The sequence below is a fragment of the Crocodylus porosus genome, unplaced genomic scaffold (assembly GCF_001723895.1).
Source record: "Crocodylus porosus isolate Cpor-Errol unplaced genomic scaffold, CroPor_comp1, whole genome shotgun sequence".
NCBI classification, from domain to species: domain Eukaryota; kingdom Metazoa; phylum Chordata; order Crocodylia; family Crocodylidae; genus Crocodylus; species Crocodylus porosus.
In genome coordinates, this window is record NW_017728951.1 from 11,652,739 (window position 1) to 11,676,564 (window position 23,826).

The 23,826-nt window shown below is 45.8% G+C and overlaps 1 long non-coding RNA gene across 1 annotated transcript in view; it reads left to right on the forward strand.

The window, feature by feature from the left end:
- Positions 1–15,427: 15,427 nt before the first annotated feature.
- The window catches only part of LOC109324356, a 17,395-nt gene continuing 8,996 nt past the window's right edge, over positions 15,428–23,826 (forward strand). The window contains exon 1 of the long non-coding RNA XR_002104910.1: positions 15,428–15,502. This is a non-coding gene — a long non-coding RNA (uncharacterized LOC109324356). The remainder of the gene's footprint in view (positions 15,503–23,826) is intronic.

The window sequence follows — 23,826 nt, forward strand, 5'->3', positions numbered from 1 at the left end:
ATCATATCAGCATACTGAAATTATACTCCTTTCCATCAGAGCCTACAGGCAATAATCATGTTTATTATCCATTTATCTGTTTCCTTCTAAGGAGTTCTCAGTCTAACTAACCAGAACAAATTAAACTATTCTGTCACTATTTCAGGAATCACAATGCTAGAGGACTTCTAACACCTTTGATATTTTTAGGTCTTTTTTTCCCCCCAAATACTTGTTTATGGTATTTAATTTTAAGGAGGGGAGGGAGGAAGGAAAGGCTGTGGTATTTAGCACATATTTCTGGCCACATTAAAAATGAATTTCTTCTAAATACTGATACTAAATAATATTTAATGACATCATATCACTCCTCCTAATTCATGCTTGCCTTACAAGGGCAATATTGTACATTTAGCAATCTGTCAGAGATACTAAAAATGGCCTGGGAGCAATAATAATTGTGAATAAAGTGATTAGGTTCATTGTTCCAACTTGTTTCAGGGGCTCAACTGTTGGAAAACAGCCTAAAAAAATAGCAATTTAAGGAAAAAAAATAGGACCTCAGGCATTTGCTAAGGCCAGACATTAGTTCCATTTAAGGCTTAAACCATCCCACACTTAATTGTAGGACTGCTGCATTAGCTTGTAGGAGTAGTAAAAGCATGTAATTTGACCTAATCAGATCGGCACAAGAACTGAGTATTTAGTGCCAAGTGAGACCATGGAACAAAAGGACACATGTGATTCCAGAAAAGTAATTTTACTACAGAGCACATGAAACCACAGAAAATGTTTGCAAGACCAGTCATTCTGCACAGTAAGAAATACAAAAACTAAAATAGGACACTTTGGTTTGTAGTGCCTTCTTAGACTATGAAGTGTAAAGCCTAGGTTTTAAAGCTTTAAGATTTAAGATAAAGGCAGAAGTCCCATTCATTTTGATGAGTATGCTAGTACCGTGACCTTGAGTTCTGAGACTCAAAGGCTCGTATCTGTGCCCAGCCCTAATACCTGGGCTGAACATAGCTAAATATGCTGGAAGGACAGGAAGGTTCCATAACCTATCCATGGACAGCTAGTGACAGTACATTTCTTCCCCACAATGTGGTCTCACCTTTGGAGTTGAAGAATGATGGCTTTCACAGTCATAGGTCACCTGCTCCTTCTCCATCAGATCATCCCTTCCTGGACTGGTTAATATTAGATGTAAGATATAGTGAAAAAATGATCCCTTCTTCCAGTTCTTACAGCTCAATGTTTTATTCAGACTCCTAGGAATGCCTTGGGGAATTACTGGACAGCGCCGTGAATTCATAGCGCAATAGCTATTCCCACTAATTCCCCACATGGCATTCCTACTGCATTGTAAGTTTGAGAGAACTTACTCGGCTTTCAAGTAAAGTTGCGGACAGCTTCCCACACAAAGGTCCGCCCAAGTCATGTTCATACCGCTTAACAAGTATGGTACAGAATGCCATAGTGAACCACATCATGGCCATTTCATATAAACAGCCTCCCACAGCTGATGGTTGCTGAGTGATGGTCATTGCCACTTCATTGCTGTAGTCCCTAGTGCAGGCCTGAGGTAATATAGGCATGCCCTAGAATAGATCCAAATAGCTAATATGTTGTAAATCTACTATTCATGCAAACCCTGGGTAGAGATACACTCATATATCTAAGGGCAGAATTTGTCCTTAATTAATCTTATTTTTCTGAAAAATACATTTTGGGGAAACTATCTAGTAGGGGAAAGAAGGTAAATCCTAGAACCTTACTTCTCAAGCCTCTGTATTGATAGGAAATTTGTTGTATAAAAATGTATGGAGGCACGTAATAAATATTTGTTTGAGATTTTTCTTAGGTAAGTGCTTACTGTGCTGAATAACTGTAGCCACTGCTGAAAGGACTTCTACATTTGATTTAAATCAGGACTTTATTTCTCACTGAAATGTGAAGTGATACGGTTTCAGTAAAAAACAATGTTCATGGCTTATCATCACGATTACTTTCAAATTACAGGTTTTTTTTGAGGTTACACTACTATAAAAATACCTGAAAACCAGTTAGCCAAATATCAATTACTTCTTCCTTATTTATTTTTCATATTTGATTTATACAAATCTGATACCTGAATGTTAAATTTTCCTCCTCTGCTGGAAAAAAAATCCCTTGGAGTTTCAAACTGTGCAACACCAGAGAAATTAATAGATTGCTAACGGTAACATTGACTATTTTCCCCAAGGAAAATTTCAACAAAAATTTAAAATTTTGTCCAGATTTTCTGTGGAAAAGAAACCATAGACAAAAATAATTTTTAAGAAAAATTTTTAAAAACCCCCATAAATTGCTTCAAAACTGAAAAGAATAACCGATAGAATAAAGCCTTGGCCAAAAAAAGCTTCATTAATGAATACGGTTTTCTAATAATAATAAAAAAAAATATTAGAAGAAATCCACTTCTTTCTGCACAACTTTTTCCCTGTCAAAAATCTCATTTTGTGTGGGGGAAAAAAAATGAAGGAATAATTTTCAACCAGTTTAATTAATAGATTATCGATTTGAAGGCTGAAGTAGACCATTATTGTCATGCATCCCTTAAAACTGAAAAAGTATATCCATCAGAGACTAAAGGGATAGTAGAGGATAGGCAGGAAGATGAGATAGCTATAGCCTCAACCCATACACATTAGGTGTTTAACTTCACTAACAGCATGTCTACACAAAACGCAGGTCCTGTGGTGAAGTGCCTCAGCGAAATGGCTCCAAGTCCCTGGCCATGCCCCTGCACTGTTAGCAGCTGTCCAGGGCAGACATTACAAGGACAGCTGCATGGAGGCCCAGAGAGCCAGTGTGGGACATCACGTTCTTACCATCCTCTCCATTGAGGCCTGTCCCCCTGTCCCGGTAACTGCCTGGGCCCCCAACTGGACCAGCTGGACCAGTTTGGCAACCTCATGGTACTCTGGGATGGTGCCAAGGTACTGAAGCAGTTTGAGTAGGGTGGGTGTGATGGCACTCCCAGTCAGTGTAGCAGTCCTGCATTCAGCTGAAGTACTTGCAGGCACAGTGGATGGATGTGACCAACTATAATTGCCAGTTCAATTGTGCCATAAGACCACGGCTTTTATCTGGGAGCTGACTCAGATTTTGCTGCCCCAGGACCCAGGCTGCACCCCTGTGTGAGTGTCACCAGCCTCGCCAGCCCTGGGCACTTGGTAAGTCACGTGCTGGTGGGAGGAACCTCCCAGGCCCCACCCCTGCCCCTGTCCCCAGTTCCAGCCCCTGACCCCAGCTTTGGCCTCTGCCCCCGCTCTCTGCCTGGCCTGCCCGCACTCCCCTGACCCCAGGTTCTCCCTCTTGCAGCACTCAGAGAGGTGGGCACAGATCAGAACTTTATTCAGCAGCCCTTGTCCCCACAGCTGGGTGGGCACAGGTCTCCCTTACTCCAAGGAAGGCATTGATTCTGGTGGCAATGTCCTCCTTGGCAGTGAGGGGCAGGGACATGTTACACTGCCACAGGTAGTCTTCCAGGTGGTGGTGGAGATTGAAGAGCAGCACAGACTTGCCTCCCATACCATTGTATCTCCGGGTCCCAAACAAGGAGCACAGATGAGTCTGGGGCACCAGGAGGATTAGCATCAGTGGAGCGTAGTGGTTAGTCAGCCCTCTGCCTGCACAAACAGCTCATCATGCACCACCCAGGGCACACACAGCAAGGGCAGGCTTGAGGCACAGCAGCAATGCAGGGAGGCTGGCTCTGGGGTGCCTCCCCAGAGAGGTCTCTAGGGGGGAGCGTTGCTCCAGTTGTTCAGGAGCCCTGTGTGCCCTGGGCCTGGATGCTATGAACTGGGCAGCAATGTAGCAGAGCAGGTGGCCTGTAGGGGAAAAGGGAGAGTGTGGGGTCTGGAGCTGCAGCAGCAGGTGCTGTTAGCAGCCTGACCTGGTCCATTCCACTGCCACCCACTGCCCAGCCTCCATCCATGGCCCCTCACAGCCCCTGGGTCCAGCCTGCTGCCAGATAACAGGTCCCTACCTGGGCCTGGGAGGAGGTCCTCTGGCACCTCCTGCCTGCAGGAGCCCCTGGCCTGGCCAGGCCCCTGCCTCAGGCCTGTTGCCACTCGCTTTGGATTGGCCCTGCCACTCTTCCCTGCACCACATGCCGGGGGACCCAGACATGCCTCACGGGGGCAATGGGGCTGCACTCGGGCAACTGGAGGGGGAGCTGCCTGGCCTTGGGAGTGCCATCCCAGGTGGCTGCAGCACAAGAACACTGCTTGCTGAGATCACCAAGGCCCCCAGACCCACAAAGAAATGGCCCAAGGCTGGTGTGCTGGGCACCAGCCCCCAGGCTCTGCCCCCTAGACCTCCTCAGCCCACAGCCCCCCACTCTGAGAAAGAAAAACAGAGACATTGTAAATAGTTTGACATTGTAAAATGGGTCTTTTATTGTTGATGAGTGAGGATTGTGGTGGAGGGTTTCTGTGTGTTGGGGAGGGAGGGGATCTATATGATGCAAGGGGAAATAAAGATTTGTTCTTCTGACACGTTTCTGTAGTGAGTGTGATGCAGGGAGAAGTCAGGTAGTGTGGGGGTGGTCTATGAGTGGTGGTGCAGGCAAACTAGAGTGAGGAGTGCTGGAGGAGGTGGTCAGGTTTGAGGCACAGCAGCAATTTAGGGGGGCTGGCCCTGGGGTGCCTCCCCAGAGTGGTCTCTAGGGGGGAGGGTTGGCTAGCCCCTTGCTCCAGTTGTCCAGGAAGTCAGGCAGGGTTTTCCACACCCAGTGCCCTGGCCCCAGCTGGTGGGTGCATGGTTCTCCTGGGGCCTAGGTGGGGAAGGCCTGCTGGAGCCAGCAGGGCCAGCACTGTGGCCAGCAGGAGCCCAGGGTACTGGTTGTTGCTGCCAGGGGCAAGGCTGGAGCAGTGGGGCACTGGGCATCACTGGCAGGGGCAGGGACCGGAGCAGCCATGGTGCAGAGAGGCAGGGTGGGCAAGGAAGGAGCTTCTGTGTGCTGCCCGTGTGTTGGGCACGCTGCTTCTGAGAAGGGAAGGGGCTGGCCAGGAATCAGCTGGCAGGTTTGTGTTTCCAAGATGGCATCCAAGTGCTGGCAGCAATTTTGGGGGTTTAAAGATAGCTGCCAAGTGCTAGAAGAGAGGCCTGAACCCTGGAACTCCCCTGGTGGCCCAACTCCAAATTTAGCACCAAGTCTCTGCATGTAGACACCTGTCAAAAATCAGTTACTGCAAATTAGCTTAATGCGTAGTAAATTTAGTTACAACTAACTGTACATGTAGATGCACCTTAATTCCCCTTCCACTCATTCTTGATTCACTGCGGAGTCACCGGCCTAGGTATTCTGTAGAAGAAAGGGTAGATTTTCACCTTATAGACGAACTAGAATACATCTATATAGCACAAGCTTTTGTGAGCTATAGCTCATTTCACCAGATGCTGTGAAGTATTCTGGCCAGTTTTTACATGAGAATGCTAAGAAGGCTTCCAGAATATTCTGTACCCCTATCTTCTTGTAAATCTTCTTTGGAACAAGCATAACATGGCTTTTAAACTATAACTTCACAAAGAGTGACACTAGAATTATGAGAATTGTGTAAAAATATGATGTGTGAACAGATTAAGTGAAGCATGAAAAAAGAACACTCTGATCTGTCAAAGGACAATTATAAATCTGTGTTTAAGGGAACAATGAATCTATTATAACTGTATGACAAATATGTTTGACTCTATATGGTTTGCATAAACATTTGGGGTTCTTTTGTCAGTGATTAAAATGGAACTTCTTACTTTATCTGCGTGTTATTTTTTTTCAAAATACTGAACAAGCCATCAAATAATGAAGAAATTAAAAGATAAATTGTGGCTTCAGCTGCTGTGTTATTTGCAGGATGGAACTATTTCATCAGTAATTGAACAACTACAGAATAGAAATATCTCATTGTTTTTACCAAGGGGTCAAACCCCTTGGTATCTTAATATTTACCTGATATGTATTAGGGTAAGATATTAAAAAAGAGAGCCTACAGTTCAATACTTACATTCATATTTAACCATATAAATAGCCAGATTTTCAGAATTGCTGAGCATTCAATAGCTTTCAGTGATGTAGAGCTGATATAACCCAGAATTTCTGGCCTGCATGAATTTTTGATGTCTCAGCACTTATTTTGGTCCTAACTGGAACAAAAGGTAAAAAAATCAAAATATCTCCCACTATCTCCTGAAAGATATTTCTTTTTAAATTTGTTTTATTATAACATCTTCTGTTTTGACTTTCCCTGTCCAAAAGCTATTTTTTAGTTTGTTAACCTAAAATGAAACATTTACTTGTGGGTCAGACTAATTAATTTCTGTATTGTCTGAGCTAGTGCACTACTTCTTAGGTAACATAGCTGTGGGTTCCTCATGCTCCATTTTTTCCCAGCTAAAGTATATTTTTCATTAGGGCCATGTGAAGCTTTCAGTGCTGATTCAATTTGGAGGAGATTCGGCCTGATTTGGTGGCCAAATCTTCAAATCTGAATCAAATCAGGAGACCAATAAAATGGTCCAAATCGATTCGGAGAGCTTCGGAGATTTGGGAAGTCCCTACTTGTTGCCACAGGGAGCTGGACCAGGACTTGTCCTGCTGGTAAGTAGGGGGCAGGGGAAGGGAGGGCAGGAGGAGGGAGAAGGAGACCATGGCAGGGGACCCCCACCAGGTCCCATCTCCTTTCTGCTCCCCTAGCCCCCCAGAGCACCCCTGCCACCCCGTCCGCTCTCGCAGCTGCCCCATGGCTACCCCACCTGGCCCCAGCTCCTGGCTCTTAAAAGAAAAAAAAATCCCCCACTACCAGCTGCTGCAGTGGCCTCAGGGCTTCTGGAGCCTTGTGACAGAGCCCCCCACTGCAGCACAGGGGAGTGGGGGGCAGTGGAAATCACCCCCACCACCTGGCAGGAGCTGGTGAGTTTGGGGCTTTTTTGGTTTCTTTTAAAGAACCAGGACCTGGGACTGGGCATGGTGGCCATGGGGTATGGGGTATGGGAGAGTGGGCAGGGGTTGGAGGGCTCATGGCAGAGCGGGAATCACCCCTCAGCCTGGCAGGAGCCGGTGAGTTTGGGGATTTTGTTGTTGTTTTTTGTCTTTGAATGCCAGGAGCTGGGGGCCAGATGGGGCAGCCATTGACAGGGCTGGATGAGTGGGCAGGGAATGGGCTTGTCCAATTCAGAAATTTGGCTGATTTGGCAGTAGCTGAATCTCCAAATCAAATTTTGCCATATTGATTCGAGACAGTGATTCAAATCACTGAATTGAATTGTATTATTAGGCTACTGCACTGTATTAGCACTGTCAGTGCTGTAACACATTACTGGACAGTATTTTTTGGCTGTTGTGCAGTCAGCATCTCATGTAGACAAAGGAGGGGAAAGGGGAGGAGTCTTACCTGCCCAGGCTCCCTACACAGCTGTTGCTGCTGCTACTACTGTAGCAGTGTCAGGTCCAGTGGCAGCCTTCTCATGGGTGGGCCCCCCTAGGAGTTCCACCTGGTACTCCAGAATCCCCCTGGACTTTTGGCCACAGCAGAAGCAGCCCTACACTGCCCAGGTGTGGAAGCCAGGCAGCGCAGCCCCATACAGGCTAGTGAATCTGGCAAGCAGAGGGTGAGTGAGGCAAAAGGAATGGTGCTTCCCCCAACACCAGGAGTCGTTGCCATAGCAAGTGCAGCTGTGCAACCAATAGCAACCTTCCTACCACCCAAGAAATCCTATTGGTTGCAAAGCCATGCGTGAGAAATTTGATAGAGAATTAAACAAGTGACCTTCAATGGGTAGTTTTCATAGAACTTATGTTAGTGTCACTCTAGGGTCAGGTTGGCAGCATAAGTTTAAAAACTCAGATTCTGTATGGAAGCGAGCAAACTGGAAATTTGGGTTGACAGGAAATTGCAGTGCCTTTTGGAATTAATTGTTATTCAGTATATATGACATATTTTCATGGTATAACTTCATTAAGGGAACATCTCCTGCCCTGTCACTTGAGTTTGGTTGTTCTTTTTTTTGCCTGTTACAATCACAGATAAAAGGATCTCCTTAAAACAAGTGAATGTCAGTTGTATAATACAACAAAGTGCATCTCTTGTGTTACATATCAGTTTAAAGCCACCACAAATGCCTAGTGCAAAATATCATGGAGTTTCTGTAGCTGCCATCCTGCCTCTATAAAAATAGTACTCCAAAGTTCTTTGCGGATATAAAAGACTAAATTAACCACCTATAACAGGACCTTTCTGTTTGCAGTATTTTTCTTCAGGAGAAGCTAGTTGCTAAGGAATAGAGAAAAAGGACAAATTCTTCACAGAATGCAGCTATGAATCTCCCTTTTTCATGCTTTTCAATAAAACGAATAATTTTGGGGGTACATAACTAGAATGTGTTATTAATTATTCTGTGACAACAGGACTTGAGTACTACAGCTTGTACTTTGAACCAACAGAAAATATTGACAATTTTGTATTGTAATGTTTATATTTGAATGTAAATAACAAAATTCCTACTGATATTGGCTATTTATATACATCGCTCGTCAGGAGGAAGAAAAAAAATATAGTATCAGATAATTGACTTAAGTGGATTTTATTTCCTTATTTTAAAAATTTGCGAAGATTTTTTCTTAAATGAGCAGCAGACTCATATTTGAAATAATTTTGAATAATAAATAAATAAGTGAATATCTCAGATAATGTGCATAGACTAACAAGAAAATTGTCAAATTATTATTCAATATTGCCAGGATTATCAAAGGCTCCAAAAGAAGTTTGACATCTAACTCCCACTGATAGTTTTATAATTGGTAGGGTCGAAAGGGACCTGAGCAGATTATCAAGTCTGACCCCCTGCCATGGCAGGAAAGAGTACTGGGGTCAAACGACCCCAGCAAGGTGTTCATCTAGCTTCCTCTAGAGGCAGGATGGCAGGGTAGGAGCCAGCGCCACTTCTCTGGGAGGTTGGTTCCAGATCCTAGCCACCCTGACAGTGAAGTAGCACCCTCTGATATCTAGCCTAAATCTACCCTCTGCCAGCTTGCAACCGTTATTTCTTGCCACTCCTGGTAGTGTACGGGGGAACAGGGACTTCCGCAATGCCTGCTGGTCCCCCCTGCCTAGTTTGTAAAAGGCCCCTAGATCCCCCCTCAGCCTTCTCTTGTGGAGGCTGAACAGGTTCAGGTCCCTTAACCTTTCCTCATAAAGCCTGTCCTGCTGTCCCCTGATCATGTAGGTGGCCCTCCTCTGGACCCTCTCCATGTTGTCCACATCCCTCTTGAAGTATGGTGCCCAGAACTGGACGCAGTACTCCAGCTGCAGCCTGACAGATGCCACATAGAGGGGGAGGATCACCTTCTTGGACCTGCTTAAGATGCATTTGTGGATGCATGACAAGGTGCAGTTGGCCTTCCTGACTGCCTCCCCACACTGCCAGCCCATGTTCATTTTGGCATCAATAATGACTCCAAGATCCTTTTCTGCCTCTGCACTGAGAAGAAGGGAGTTCCCCAGCCTGTAGGTAGGTGCTGGTTCCTCCTCCCCAGGTGCAGCACCTTGCACTTGTCAGTGTTGAAACCCATCCTGATTTCATCTGCCCACCCCTGTAACCTGTCTAGGTCTGATTGCAGCCTATTCCTCCCTTCTAGCACGCTCACTTCTCCCCACATCTTAGTGTCATCTGCGAATTTGAACAGGGTGCTTTTTACCCCCTCATCCAAGTTGCTGATGAAGACGTTGAACAGTGCGGGCCTGAGGACTGAGCCCTGCGGAACCCCACTGCCCACGTCCTTCCAGGTTGAGAAGGACCCATCCACCACCACTCCCTGGTTGTGGCCTTCCAGCCAGTTGGTGACCCATTTGACTGTGTAGGTGTCAACACCACAGTCTCTTAGTTTTTTAATGAGAATGGGGTGAGAGACCATGTCGAAGGCCTTCCTAAAGTTGAGAAAGACTACATCCACTGCTACCCCTGCATCTAAAGATTTGGTGACCTGGTCATAGAAGGCCACCAGGTTGGTCTGACAGGACCTACCTGTAATGAACCCATGTTGATTGCCCCTAAGCATAATCTCCCCTGCTGGCCCCTCGCAGACATGCGCCAGGATAATTCTCTCAAAAAGCTTACCCAGGATTGAGGTAAGACTGACTGGCCTATAGTTTCCTGGGTTGAATTTGAAAATTTCAATGTAATTTTGCTTTTTTGAAAATCCTAGACTACAAATTATTCACTGGGTGTGTCCACACGATACGCTGCATCATTGTAGTGACATGTTATGGTGATGTAGCATTGGTGGGAAAAAACAGTGATGCTAATGCTATGTTGCCATCATGATGAGCTATGTCACTGTAGCTCATCGCAATGGTGATGTATCATCTAAAAATAATTGTCCGCCACTAGGACTGTGAAGTAATGGCAGGTACTGTGTAGTCATTTAGTACTTGGTAAACCAAGTTACTACAAGTCAATAAACCAAGTTACTAAACCAAGTTACTACTCAATAAACCAAGTACTAAATGACTGTGCAGTATCAAATGCGCAATCAGGGGCACATCTACATGTGCCCACTAAGCTCTGTTCCTAAGAACCCTAAACTCCTGCACCTTTTAAAAGCAATGTTTGTCACTGGAAAAAATGCTATATTCACTTTACTATTATATTATTATTACATTAATATAATTCAAAAACTTCTTTCCTTTGCCTAATTCATAAAGGTGAGTAGATAATATTGTAGCACTGTAATTATCATTGTGATACTACAGTGTGATAAAATTCTGATATTAAACAGATATTACAGAAGAGGGTAGTCTAGGATAATGTAGTAGCCAAAGTGGCACAATATAGACTTTCATTCAGTCTTAACCCTTATGGAAAATTCCTGTCAAATATAATGGAGATGAAATCACAAGGGATCAATGTACGTTACTGAAAACTTACTGAAATTAAAAACAACAGTATTTAACAGAGAATATTTCTTCAGGACATATTTTGAATCATGCTGTTGGATTCTATCACAAAGAGATCATTTGCTATTAAAGGATGGTCAGAAATATATAGAAAATATATCATTTTGTATTAAATTATTTATAGTTGTTTCCATAAAGAGAGAAAAACAAAGAAATACCAGACTAGGGGTCTGCATGTGTTTGCCAAAATCTCACTTGAAGCAACATCCACAATAGCTTGCATCTATTCTTTACAAAAGAATTTACCACTGGCCTTGCATGTATCATTAAACAAATTCTTTGCCAGGTTGTTTATAAAGAAAGATATGACGACAGATGCTGTAAACACAGCTACATTTTCCAGGGAAGGATGAAGAAACACTGAAGGAAATCGAGATCATACCAGAATACTGTAAGTAATTTAAAAAGTAGTATCTCTGGAGGTTGATACTCTCTAGGTCCCAATTCAGCAAACCACTTAAGTATGGGTTTAATTATAAACACATTGGACAAATAACTAGGGAAGAATATAGGAACATTACTTGGGCATGCAGGGATGAAGTTATGAAGGCCAATGTGCAATTGGAGTTGCAACTGGGGTTGTGACGGGTAACAAGAAGGGTTTCTATAAGTATGTCAATAGCAAGAGGAGGGAAACTGTGGATCCCTTACTGAATGGGGGAGGAAACCTTGTGATAGAGGATGAAGAAAAGTCTGAAGTGCTCAATGCCTTTTTTGACTCACTCTTCACAGGCAAGGTCAGCTACCAGACTGCTGACAGCTATTGGGCAGCACAGCTTGGGGAGAAGGTGAGCAGCCCTCAATGGTGAAAGAATAGATTAGGGACTATTTAAAAAGCTGGACATGTTAAAGTCCATGGGGCTGGATGGGATACACCCAAGTGTGCTAAGGGAGTTGGTTGATGTGATTGTAGAGCATCTTTGAAAACTCATGGTGATCAGGAGACATCCTGGATGAATGGAAAAGGACAACATTTAAGAAGGAAAAAGGAGGATCCAGGGAACTACGGACCAGTCTGCCTCAATAAATTAAGTGACTGTCCTCATCAATAAATTAAGTGACTGTGGCATTGATTCCTGCACAGTTGGATGGGTAAAAAATTGGCTGATGGGGCACACCCAGAGAGTAGTGGTGGATGGGTTGTACTCAACCTGGCAAGATGTGAGCAGTGGGATACCCCAGGGCTCAGTCCTCAGGCCTGCACTGTTTAACATCTTCATCAGCGACTTGGACAAGGGGGTGGAAAACATGCTGAACAAGTTTGCTGATGACACTAAGATGTGAGATGAGGTAGACACACTTGAAGGGAGAGAGAGGCTGCAAATAGATTTAGACAGACTACAAAAGTGGGCAGATGAGAATAGGATGGGGTTCAACGTAGACAAATGCAGGATGCTGCACCTTGGGAGAAGGAATCCACTGCATACATACAAGCTGGGGAGTTTCCCTCTTGAAAACACAGAGGCGGAAAGGGATCTTGTAGTCATTATTGACTCCAAGATGAACATAAGCTGCCAATGCCAGACCTCAGCAAGCAAGGCCAGCCATGCCTTGTCATGCCTTTTGGATAAAGGTGTATCTCAAGCTGTTCCAGAGAGGTCATATTCCCCCTCTATGCTACTTTGGTCAGGCCGAAGTTGGAGTACTGAGTCCCGTACTGAGTGCTGCACTTCAAAAGGGATGTGGCCAGCCTTGAGAGGGTTCAGAGCAGGGCCACCCACTTGGTGAGAGGGCAGCAGGACAGGCCCTATGAGGAGAGACTAAGGGACCTGAACCTGTTCAGCTTCAGCAAGAGGAGGCTGAGGGGGGACCTGGTGGCTGCCTACAAAGTCATCAGGGGAGATCATCAGCAAATAGGTAGAGCCCTTTTCTCCCCAGCACCACTTGGGGTGATGGGGGAACAATGGTAATAAGCTGATGGAGAATAGGTTTAGGTTAGAGATCAGAAGGCAATATTTTACAGTTAGGGTGGCCAAAATCTGGAACCAAGTTCCCAGGGAAGTGGTCCTCACTCCTACCTTAGGCAAATTCAAGAAGAGGTTGGATGATCACCTGTCTGGGGTCTTGTGAACCCAGCATTCATTCCTGCCTGTAGCAGGGGGCCAGGCTAGATGATCTGTTCAGGTCCCTCTTGACCCTAGCTACTATGAAACCATGAAACTTCAGTCCCTGGAAAAATCATGGAGCAAATCCTCAAGGAATCCATTTCTAAGCACTTGGAGGAGAAGCAGGTGATTAGGAACAGTCAGCTTGGATTCATCAGGGGCAAGTCATGCCTGACCAATATGATGGACTTCTACAAAGAGATCACTGGTTCTGCTGATGTGGGGAGACTGGTGGATGTGGTGTACCTTGATTTTAGCAAGGTTTTTGATATTGTTTCTCACAACTTTCTCACAGGCAAGCTAAACAAGTCTGGCCAGGATGAATGGACTGTAAGGTGAATGGAAAATTGGCTGGAGCATCAGGCTCAGAGTGTAGTAATTGATGGCTTGATGTCAAGTTGGCAGCCGGAATCAAGTGGAGTGCCCCAGGGGTTGGTTTGGGGGCCAGTTTTGTTCAATGTCTTCATCAATGACCTAGAAGATGGCATAGAGTACACCCTCAGCAAGTTTGGAGATTACACCAAGCTGGGGGGCATAGTAAATACACTTGAAGGTAGGGCTAGGGTTCAGAGTGACCTAGACAAATTGGAGGATTGGGCCAAAAGAAATGTCATGTGGTTCAGCAAGACAAGTGCAAAGTCTTGCACTTAGGATGGAACAGTCCCATGCACCAGTACAGGGTGGGAGTTGACTTGCTGGGCAGCAGCTCTGTAAAAAAGGACCTGGGGGTTACAGTGGACAATAAGCTGAATATAAGCCAGCAGTGTCCCCTTGTTGCCAAGAAGGCATACTGGCATACTATAGACCAACACATTGGCAGGTGTGTTGCCAGCAGGTCAAGGGAAGTGATTATTCCCACTGGGGAGGCCACATCTGGAGTCCTGTGTTCAGTTTTGGGCCTCCCACTACAGAAAGCATGTGGACAAATTGGAGAGAGTCCAGTGGAGGGCAACAAAAATGGTGAGGAGGCTAGAGGACATGATTTATGAGGACAAGCTGAGGGAACTGGGATTATTTTGTCTACAGAAGAGAAGACTGAGAGGGGATTTACTAGAAGCCTTCATTCCCCTACCTGAAGGAGGGGTTGAAAGAGGATGGAGCTAGACTATTTTTAGTGGTGGCAGATGACAGAACAAGGAGCAATGGTATCAAGTTGCAGCAAGGGAAGTTTAGGTTAGAAATTAGGAAGCATTTTCTCAATAGAAGGATAGTACTGGAACAGGTTGCCCAGAGAGGTGGTGAAAGCTCCATCCTTGGAGGGTTTCAAAACCCAGCTAGACAAAGCTTTGGCTGGGATGATCTTGTTGGGGATGGTCCTGCTTTGAGCAGGGGGTTGAACTAGATGACCTTGTGAGGTCCCTTTCAACCCTAACTTCTTATGATTCTATGATTGCTATTCAGGAAAGCATTTAAGCACAAAATTCACTTTATAATAATTCCTGACTTTTATATAGCGCTTTTCATAAGTAGATCTCCAAGTGCTTTGTGAAAGGAAGTTAGTTATACATGTTTTACATAAAAGGAAAAGTAGGCATATAGAGGTGAAGTGATCGGTCTAACTCAGCAGGCCAGTCACACAACAGGGAATAGTCTCCTAATTCTCAGTCCAGTTAAGTCTGTGCTTACATGCTTGGTTGAATTGAGGTTTTAACACAAAAGGTTAAACTAAGATATTAGGCATGATTGGATTAACATGGCCATAACATACATCCTGAGTACATGAGTACATCCTGTAATTTAGCTGACCTTCAGGAATTACATTGAAAATGATACATCATGAAAAGACTAATGGATAAGGACAGAAATTATGGAGTCATCTGGGATATGAATTAAGAAATGCCCTTTATCAGAAACCCTAAATGATTCATTGAACAATCCCAGTTAATGCCTCATTTGATTACAGTTTTCTTGGTCACTGTATCAGTGATATGGTAGAAATGCTGCTTCTTCAACTGGTATCTTATATAATATTACATATAAGCAGGACTGTATGACTGCGGGAATCCTTTTCTATACAATTTATGTATCTGGTTAATGCTCTGAACCTGCTTTTATGAGTATGTTTTTGGGACACTCTCAATGTCTGCAGGATTCTCCAGTTGCTAACATTAGGACTGTGTGATGTACTTAGAAATTAGAGACAATGAAGAGTTGTTAATCTTAACGACTGGATTCTGGTTGAACAACAGTAATGCTGTAGAAATTGCCTTGATCTGGGAGAACTAGTTTTCCTATATTTGTCTGAAAGTATGAGAAAGAGTGGTGAATACCTCTAGAGCAGTGGTTCCCAACTTTTTTTTTACCGTGGTCCCTGCAGGAGCAGGGCATGTGAAACCAGCTGCCTCCCTTCTGGGGCTCCCCCGCCACCCGGCTTTAACTTCTGAAGCTCAGCTGTGACCTCAGAAGCCACTTGACTGGGTGAACAGATGGAGGTCTGAGCAGGGGGCTTGTGTCATGATCCAGCAGCCAACCCACTGCAGCCCAGTACCGTACCACGGCCCACTGGTTGGGAACCTCTGCTCTAAACCATAGGTAACCAGGATTCACACCACGGAGCCAAGTCATTTAGCCCTTACGTCCAGAAATTTAACACTGGGGGGGAGGGTAGTAGTAGCACTGTTTACTGCCAAATTTCTGGACTTGTGGTGAGTCCTGTGCACCAGATGTCATGTCTCTGTGCCCTAGATTGGGCCTGAAGACTGACCCTATGTTACTCATCTGTCCCACAGGATTGAATTAGTTGAGCCCCACTGCTCTAGAGGGATGGAGGGGAGAAAGCAGGGGTTATAAAGGACACACTGGTGTGGGGAACACACCGAGCTTGGCCATGAGAAAGGCAGATGTGGTATAAGGACTCTTGTAGATTAAAACCAAAACAAAGCAAACAGGCTAATATGGAGGAGAAAACTTGATGAGAAAAGCTAAGGGCTGAAAAACGATTCTGAACCCCTCAGCTATCTTGACCGAAGCCTAAAGAGTGGTAAAGAGTATCAGGCAAGGACATGCAGTTAAGGTTTATTACTTATAAACTTGGAACATGTTGAACAAGTAATTAGATCTGTATCAGAAACCAAAAGTAGTTGGAAGGATAATAAGAGATGAGGGCCTAACAGTGCCTCATAGAAAATATAGGATTTACCACAGCATTGGACTACTATGTTGAGGAAAGCCTAAACAGTATCCTGAAGACAGACATTTCTATAGTGTCTGGTGACTGCAATACAAAGATCAGCAAGGATAGCACTGGATGGGAGGAGACCATGGGCAAGTTTGAATATGGTGCCAGAAAAGAATGAGGTGAACAACTGCCACAGTTCACAAGATCTTATGGCCTCCCTGTGTAGGAGGTTCAAGTAGGAAATTGATCTGGAAACATGATCAACTTTGTCCCTTTACTTCAATTATCCATTTTGTATTGATCTCAGTGCCAGTTTTCCCAGATTATCTGTCTTTTTGCTTTACAACTACATCCTCTGCATCAAATTCTTCTTGAAGTGGCTCTGTGTGGGGTATGAGCTGTTCAGGCCAGTCAGGTACAGGCACAGTGTTGCAGTGCTGGAGTAGGATGAGGTAAAAAGAAAATATTAAGAGTGGCTTTAATGACTTGGCTGGGAAATGAGCACTGAGGAATGGGTTCTGAAGTTAGCTATCCCAGATATATTAGGGATCAAAGGCAAGTAGCAAGTACTGGATATCACCACTTCTTGGCCAGTGAAAAGCAGGAGGCCAAAAGCAAAACTTGCTTTTGCAAACATATCATGAACTGTATAGAAAAGGGAGTGGCTCAGATATACAAGAAGAACTGGCTCAAAGAGCAGTAATGCAACATCAAGAGCTCCCAGGAGACCTTAAATCAAGAGTATGACCCAGAAGAAGTACCAGTTTAGAATTTTGGATCACTGAGGACAAGAAAAGCCTACTACTCTCAGAAAAGGATATCCTGAAGAGGAAGGCTGAATTTTGCCAAAGCTTTTGATGAGGATCAAAATACAAGGAGCTACTCAAAAGATTTGAAACTTTAGGCCTTTATATACTCAGGAGGTGAAAATCTCATCAAGCAGTTGCATGGTCTATACAACAATATCTGAAAAGAAGAAAAGATTCCTAAAGAGTGCAGAAGTAGATGTTAAGCAAAAATAATAAACAAGCGCAACCTTCAAAACTGCACAAAATATAGCAGAAGTATCCATGATCAACCATCTCTGCAAAGTTCCCTTCATTATTCTTGAAAGTGTCATTGAAAACATAGAACATTTGGAAAATAGTTTTCTCAAAGACAGGAAGGTAGTATGAGAGATCCTGTGCCTGAGACTGATCACAGACAACAGAAATGGTAAACAGAAATGTTTTAAAATACTACCTTGACTTCAAAATGACATTTGACACAGTATAGCACAGTGACCTTCAAGAAACTTGAAGTTCACTACCATTCTTAAAATTAAAGATGTAAGAGATGGTTGCTTGTGGTCAACTTGTGCTTGTGGTGAGACCACACCAGACATGAGATGATCAGAAAAAAGGATCATTATAAAAGACATAATAGTTGATGAGGCGATGAGAAAGAAGCACTGACTGTGTGAAAATACATCTGCTGGGTGAAGGACAATTGCCCACTGAAGACCATGCTCTTTCGCCTGCTGGCAGCAGCAGGCAATGTAGGATAGATGACTTAATAGAATAGAGCAGCAAGTACCTAAAAGACACTCTCTGCTGAAGAGCAAGACGGAACACAGTGTTCAGTTAGATTACGAGGCATGACTGGCCCCTACAGATGTTATAGGACAGAGGAGGAAAAAGGTTAGACTGTTGACCCATATAATGGCTTGCCAGATAAGTGTCCTTAACTATATATGAGGAACGACCCTGAGCAACATGTAACATGGGCTTGCATTGCGCTGCCGGTGAGAGGCAGCCCAGCTGGGCTGCTTTCCCATCCCTCACGCTACATTGTGCTGATATAATATAGTGCAGGGGACTGGAAAGCAGCGCAGCTGGGCTGCCTCCCACCCGGGCGCGATGTAGTCAAAACAGCAAAACAGTGAAACTCGAAACAGTGTCAAAACAGCCTTTCTGTTTCAATGGAATGGAACAGCTGTTTCGACTCGAAATGAAATTTGATACGAAACACTGTTCCATTGAACCATTGAAACTCAAGGCAAAACAGAACGGTGTCATTTCACACAGCCCTAATGAATATTACTGTATCAGAGAGACATAACTGGGCAATTCTGCACCCTGGGCAGTGGCCCATGGACTGGTAGCACATCAGGACCAGAAGTGCAATGGCTGTGATTTTTTACTTCCCAACTCAGTGCCCAGAGCTGGTGTCCCAATCATTCCTTTAGCTATGCTATTGCTGTATCATGATATTAAATGACCTTGTCATTACAAGTCAATTTACCATCAGGCACTTCTGCAAAAATAGATTGAAAAGTGTAATGCACTTACAATGTTTTTTGGACAAATGAAAATAAAGCACAGAAAACCTGATTCAGAAAGGGGTTGAGCATTTTAATTCTAGGCTAGCAAGGCACTTAAGCACACGCTTAACTTTAAACTCAAAAATAGATTAATTAACCAACTTAAGTGCACAGTTCAATACTTTGCTAGACTGGAGCCAAAGTACCAAGTTCCTTGCAGGATTAAGCCCAGAATTCAGGAAATACAAAGTTTAACTTTACAAGTTAGGTTAACAATGGTCAATTGCTTCTGCCTGAATTGAAGTGTCATGTCTGACCCAGTGATTCTTTGGTGTATTTTAGCTCTGTTAATGTATTGCCTAGTTTCTGAGAAAGATGCCAGAAATGTACATTCTGTATTGTTGCAAAAGAACTTGTCATCACAATGAAAATTGCATTTCTTTTATGCTTTACTGTCAGCTTAAGTTTTGTTCAGTTGTTTTCATTGGTTGCATTTGAGAAAGGTAACAATCTATGCAAAGTATTAACCCAGCCTCTAGATGCATTATTATATGTTATAACCACACTTCAGCAAAACAGTCAATAGAAAGGTCAAATCCCCAGATCAGTGCTGAGTAATTAAGTTGTTGAGGATTTTGGGTGCTCACTGTCATAAAGCAAGCTTTTACATGATGCACTTTCTAATAAGAATATGAAACGTGCACACTGCAACATGTTGAAATGATCTGGGACTCCAGTGTAAATAAAGTCCCCTCAAGAAGGTACTGTTTTATCATGTGTATGTTTTGGTTGGTTCATCATGTTTAGTATTTTTTTTAAAAGGTTCTCTTTGCATCAATTTTTTCCCTTTGTATTTACCTACCAGGGTCTCACTGAATCAATTTTGGTAATTGACTCTCAGCAGATTCAATACATTGCAGCCTTCCTAAGTGTCAGATTGTGGGTGGTCCATTTTATTTTGAGTATCTCTAGCCAAATGTGAATAGAAAACAGCTTTTTGTTCTGCAGTTTTGGACTTTTAACTTAAATACCTACCAGAATGTAATCATCCACACACAACGCACTGCCAATAAATAACCTATTATGCTATCCAGTGTTCCAGCTGAATAGAAGCATTTTTCTTCAGCAGTGAGTTCAACTGGAAGCATTAAAGCAAAATAACGGATCATAATTTTTTTCACGTGAAATGAGTTAGGTATTTTACTAGCAAGGGAAACTGTTTTTGTGAAAATACAGTAGAAGTTATTTCTAACTTATTTCCATGTTTGATGTGTATGAGTGAAAGCAAAATATGGTCTAGGGTCCTTTTACATGTGTTGGGATAGAAGATAGTGGTTTTGAGGTTAAGACAGTGATGCATTTATTATTATTATTATTATTATTATTGCTTTCTACTAATTCCTAGGGAAGTCAAAGGACAGGGCTTTAGCGTGCTATTCACAGTACAAGCAAGTAATAAAGAAGAGTTCCAGTCCCTCCTTGCTCACAACCCACATGCTAGATAGAGTGAAACTGAGGGGTGCCTACACATGGACATTTCATATTATCCCAATTTAAGGCTCTTTAGGGGCATGCATCTACACACCTTAATTGGAAATTTAGGCTGATCCCACATAAATTTGATACCTGCATAAAGCAAGTATCAAATTTAGGCACAATTAATTAAGCCGCCTTAACACACATGCAGATGTGTTAATACACATTATTGCAGGGACTTTAGTGCTGGGTCTGCCCAGCCACTAGGTGGCTGGCCAGAGCCCAGCCCCAAAGCTCCTGGCTGGCCACCTCTCCCCCTCCAGGGCTAGGCTGCTTTTTGGCAGCCCTCAGCTGCAGGATATAAAAGCCTCCAGCCATTTTCTGCTTTGGGGAACATAATACAGGGAGTGTAGCAGGGCACTAAGGTGCCTGCTACTTGTAGAGCAGGGATAACTACCCAGGTGCAGGTTGCTAGGCAACCAGAGGAAGCTAGTGACCCACACCTGCCAGCAGTCAGCTGACCGGAAGGGGCAGGGCCTGGCTCACATTTAAACCCCAGGGCTGAGGCCAGGCAGGCAGTTCCCTGCTGGCAGCCAAGGGGAAAGGAGCTTTGCATGCATGAGCAAAGGGGAGAGGCCTGACTGCATGAACAGCTCCTGATCCTGACAAAAGATGGAGCACCCTTGGGGTGGCTTGTACGATATTTTAGCTGAGAGGCATGAATTTATGTTACAGCACAGGGGCTTGTGTTTTGTTTGCTGTTACTGGAGGTTTGGGTGAGGCTATTAGGGGACAGAGGCGGCCTCATTTTTGGCGACCCACGTTGGAGTGCGAACCCCAGTGCCAGCGAGGGGGCAACTTTTTTTAGGGCACAGACCCTGGTGTCATCGAGGTGCAGAGTGAGACAGGGCTGTGGAGAGCCCGAGTGCCAGTAAGGGGCCAGTTTGGAACGATCTTAAAAAGGCTAGGGAGGCCTAGTATACCTGGGGGTACAAGTATATATCCTTTTTTTGTTTGTGTTTTGGTTAGGATTGGCAGGGTCACATGCTGGTTTTGAACTAGCAGCCCCCTTGTTGTAGGGCTGGCACCTGTGCCTCTGAGCCAGGGAGTGCCATGCTACAGAAGGGAACAGAAAAGGGGGCCACAAGCCTCCAGATACTAGAAAAAGAAGCTAGAGCCTCAGAGTCAAACCCTGTTTCATGGGTTTGGACAGGGAGGCCTAGCTAGAGAAAAAAGGGGTCAGGCCATCCTAAGAGAGACTCCAACATACCCAACAGAATAGGCAGTCTCTCGCTCACATAATAATTTCCATCAAGACGTGGCAGGTGAGATTAGGGTGGGACAGAAGAATTCCAAGAGGGCCCCAAGGGCACCCCACGTAAGGCACGGATGTCCAGGAAGATGGTGCTGGGGAGGGAGACCTGTTACAGGGAGGCTGAAGGAGCCAGTGCTATCTGCAGGAGCCCGCCAGACCCTGTGTGCCCCTCTGGATAGGATCCAGGAAGTCTCTGCCTGTCCCGTCCCCTAGCTGGACCTACTCCTTGGCCACAGGTGAGTGTTGCAGAGGGCTGCAGCCTGCTGAGTCCATTGCCCAGACAGGAAGGCCAGCACCTGCTCCCTGCTGCTTCTCATCCCCAGCTCTGTCTCTTTGCAGGTACTGTGATGAAGAACCTCTGCCATGTGGCTCACAGTCCCTACCCATGTCCTTATTCCCAGTGCTACTTGCAGCCTCCAGGGCTGACATTGCAGGGACAGCTTTGTGGGGGCCCAGAGACCTAGTAGGGGTGGTCTACCATTACTCATACCCTGCCCTGATGCCTCTAGTGATGTGTCACCTGAAGAGGGGACCTCAGGTCTTCAGCATCCTGCCCCACCCACCTCCCTGGCTGCTGCATCCACTGGCAGCTTGAGGAGCTCTTCTGAGTGGTTGTGTCACCCTCAGCCTACCCCCACACTCCACCACAAAGAGTGGACAGCCACACTACCACTGGCCGTCAGCTCTGAGGGTGGGGTGGGAGGGGGGAGGAGCTAGAGGGCCTGGCCAGATGCTGGCCTGCTTCACACCTCAGGTAATGGATAGTGGTTGCAGCTGGACACCATAGCTGATGGAGAGCCCCATGCCAAGCTGCCAGCCTTGCCATCCCTGGACATATAGTAAGTTCTGCACTGGGGGAGGGCCCTTCTAGTCCTCAGCCCTTCACCAGCCCATGCCCCTGCTCCCTGCCCAGCCCACTCACACTCCCCTCCCCTAGCCCCAGGTCCCCACAATAGCATGCAGAGAGGCAGGACACAGTTCAAAACTTTAGTGAGCAGCCCATGTCCCTGCAGCTGGGTGGGCACAGGCCTCTTGCATGCTAAAGAAGGCACTGATGCTAGCAGCAATATCCTCCTTGGCAGCAGGGAGCAGGGACATAGCACTGCCACAGGTAGCCCTCTATGTGGTGGTGGAGGTTGTGGGGCAGCCGGCTTGCCCCCCATCATATCTCAGGATCCTAAGCTGGGAATGCAGGTGTTCCTGGGGCACCAGAAGGATCATCATCATCACGGCATAGTGGTTCAGGCAGCCCTCTGGCTGCACAAACAACTCATTGTGCACTGTCCAGGGGCATGCATAGGATGCGGTGTCAGCATGGGGGGAGCCAGCTTTTAGGTACTGCCCTGAAGAGGCCCCAGAGAGGAAGCCAGGGGTATGGCCAGCCCCTTGCCCCAGTTGTCCAGGACCCCTGTGCACCCCAAGCCCAGTTGCCATGGGCTGGGCATCAGCACAGCAGAAGGGTTGGCCTGCAGGTGGTGGGGAGTGGGGTCTGGAGCTTTGGCAGCATGTGCTGCCAGCAGCCTGGCCTGGCCTGCCCTAAGAAGGGGGCAGGGGAGGAAGGGTGCCAGTGGCCACCACCCAGTGGCCTGCTGTCCCCAGGGGAGCGAGTGGGGCTGGGGGACTTGGCTGGTGGCTGCCTGGGCCCAGCTCTGCCTGGATAACTTATCATGCTCCCTGGGCACCCACACATGGCCAACCTCTGATCTGAGGTTGGGCAGCACAGGGTCCCTCGTGCAGAGCATCTTTTTTCTGAAATATTGTAAACATACACAAAAGCCTTCTGTCTCTTGCTTCCATTGGAGCTGCCCACCTGCTGTTGGAGCTGCCCACCCACTGCTGGAGCTGCCCAGATGTGCTGGCTGCACCACCAGTGCATTAGGGACAGGACCCTCCTGCTCCAATGGCTGGTGGTGAACTGGTTAGCACAGAAACAGGTGCAGCAGCAGGTGCAGGAGGCACAGGAGCTAGCCTGGCAGGAGGAAGATATGCCTAGGAGGAGGCATGGGATGGGGTGCAGCAGGAGTACTGGGCCCAGCTGGAGGTCCTGGAGCAGCTCCAGCAGTATGGAACTGCTCCAGTAGCAGCTGGCCAGCCAGGACAGGCCAGTGGAGGCCATTTCCAGGCTTCCCCCCAAACTTCCACCTGGCCCCCAGCCCTGGCCATGGTGGGCCCCTGGATTCCACCCACTGCTCTGCAGTAGGCTCCCTACCTGGGCCTTGGAGGGCCTCTACCACCTTCCACCATAGGAGCCCCTGGCATTTGTCATGGCTCCCAGACCCACCTAGGAAATGTGTATGGTCAGGATGCTGGCTGTCTTCCATTGGGCTTTGCACCCTAGGCACCCTTGCCACACAGCCCCCCACTCTGGGACTCAGAGAAAGACAGAGATGCTTTCACACAGTTTTCAGTTTAGTAGGAGGGTTTTTTTATTGTTGGTGTGTGGGAATGGAGGTGGAGGGGATCTGCGTGTTGGGAAGGCTGGGGAGAGGAGGCTCTATTGGTTGAGGGGGGGTTGTGAGGGGAATAAAGGT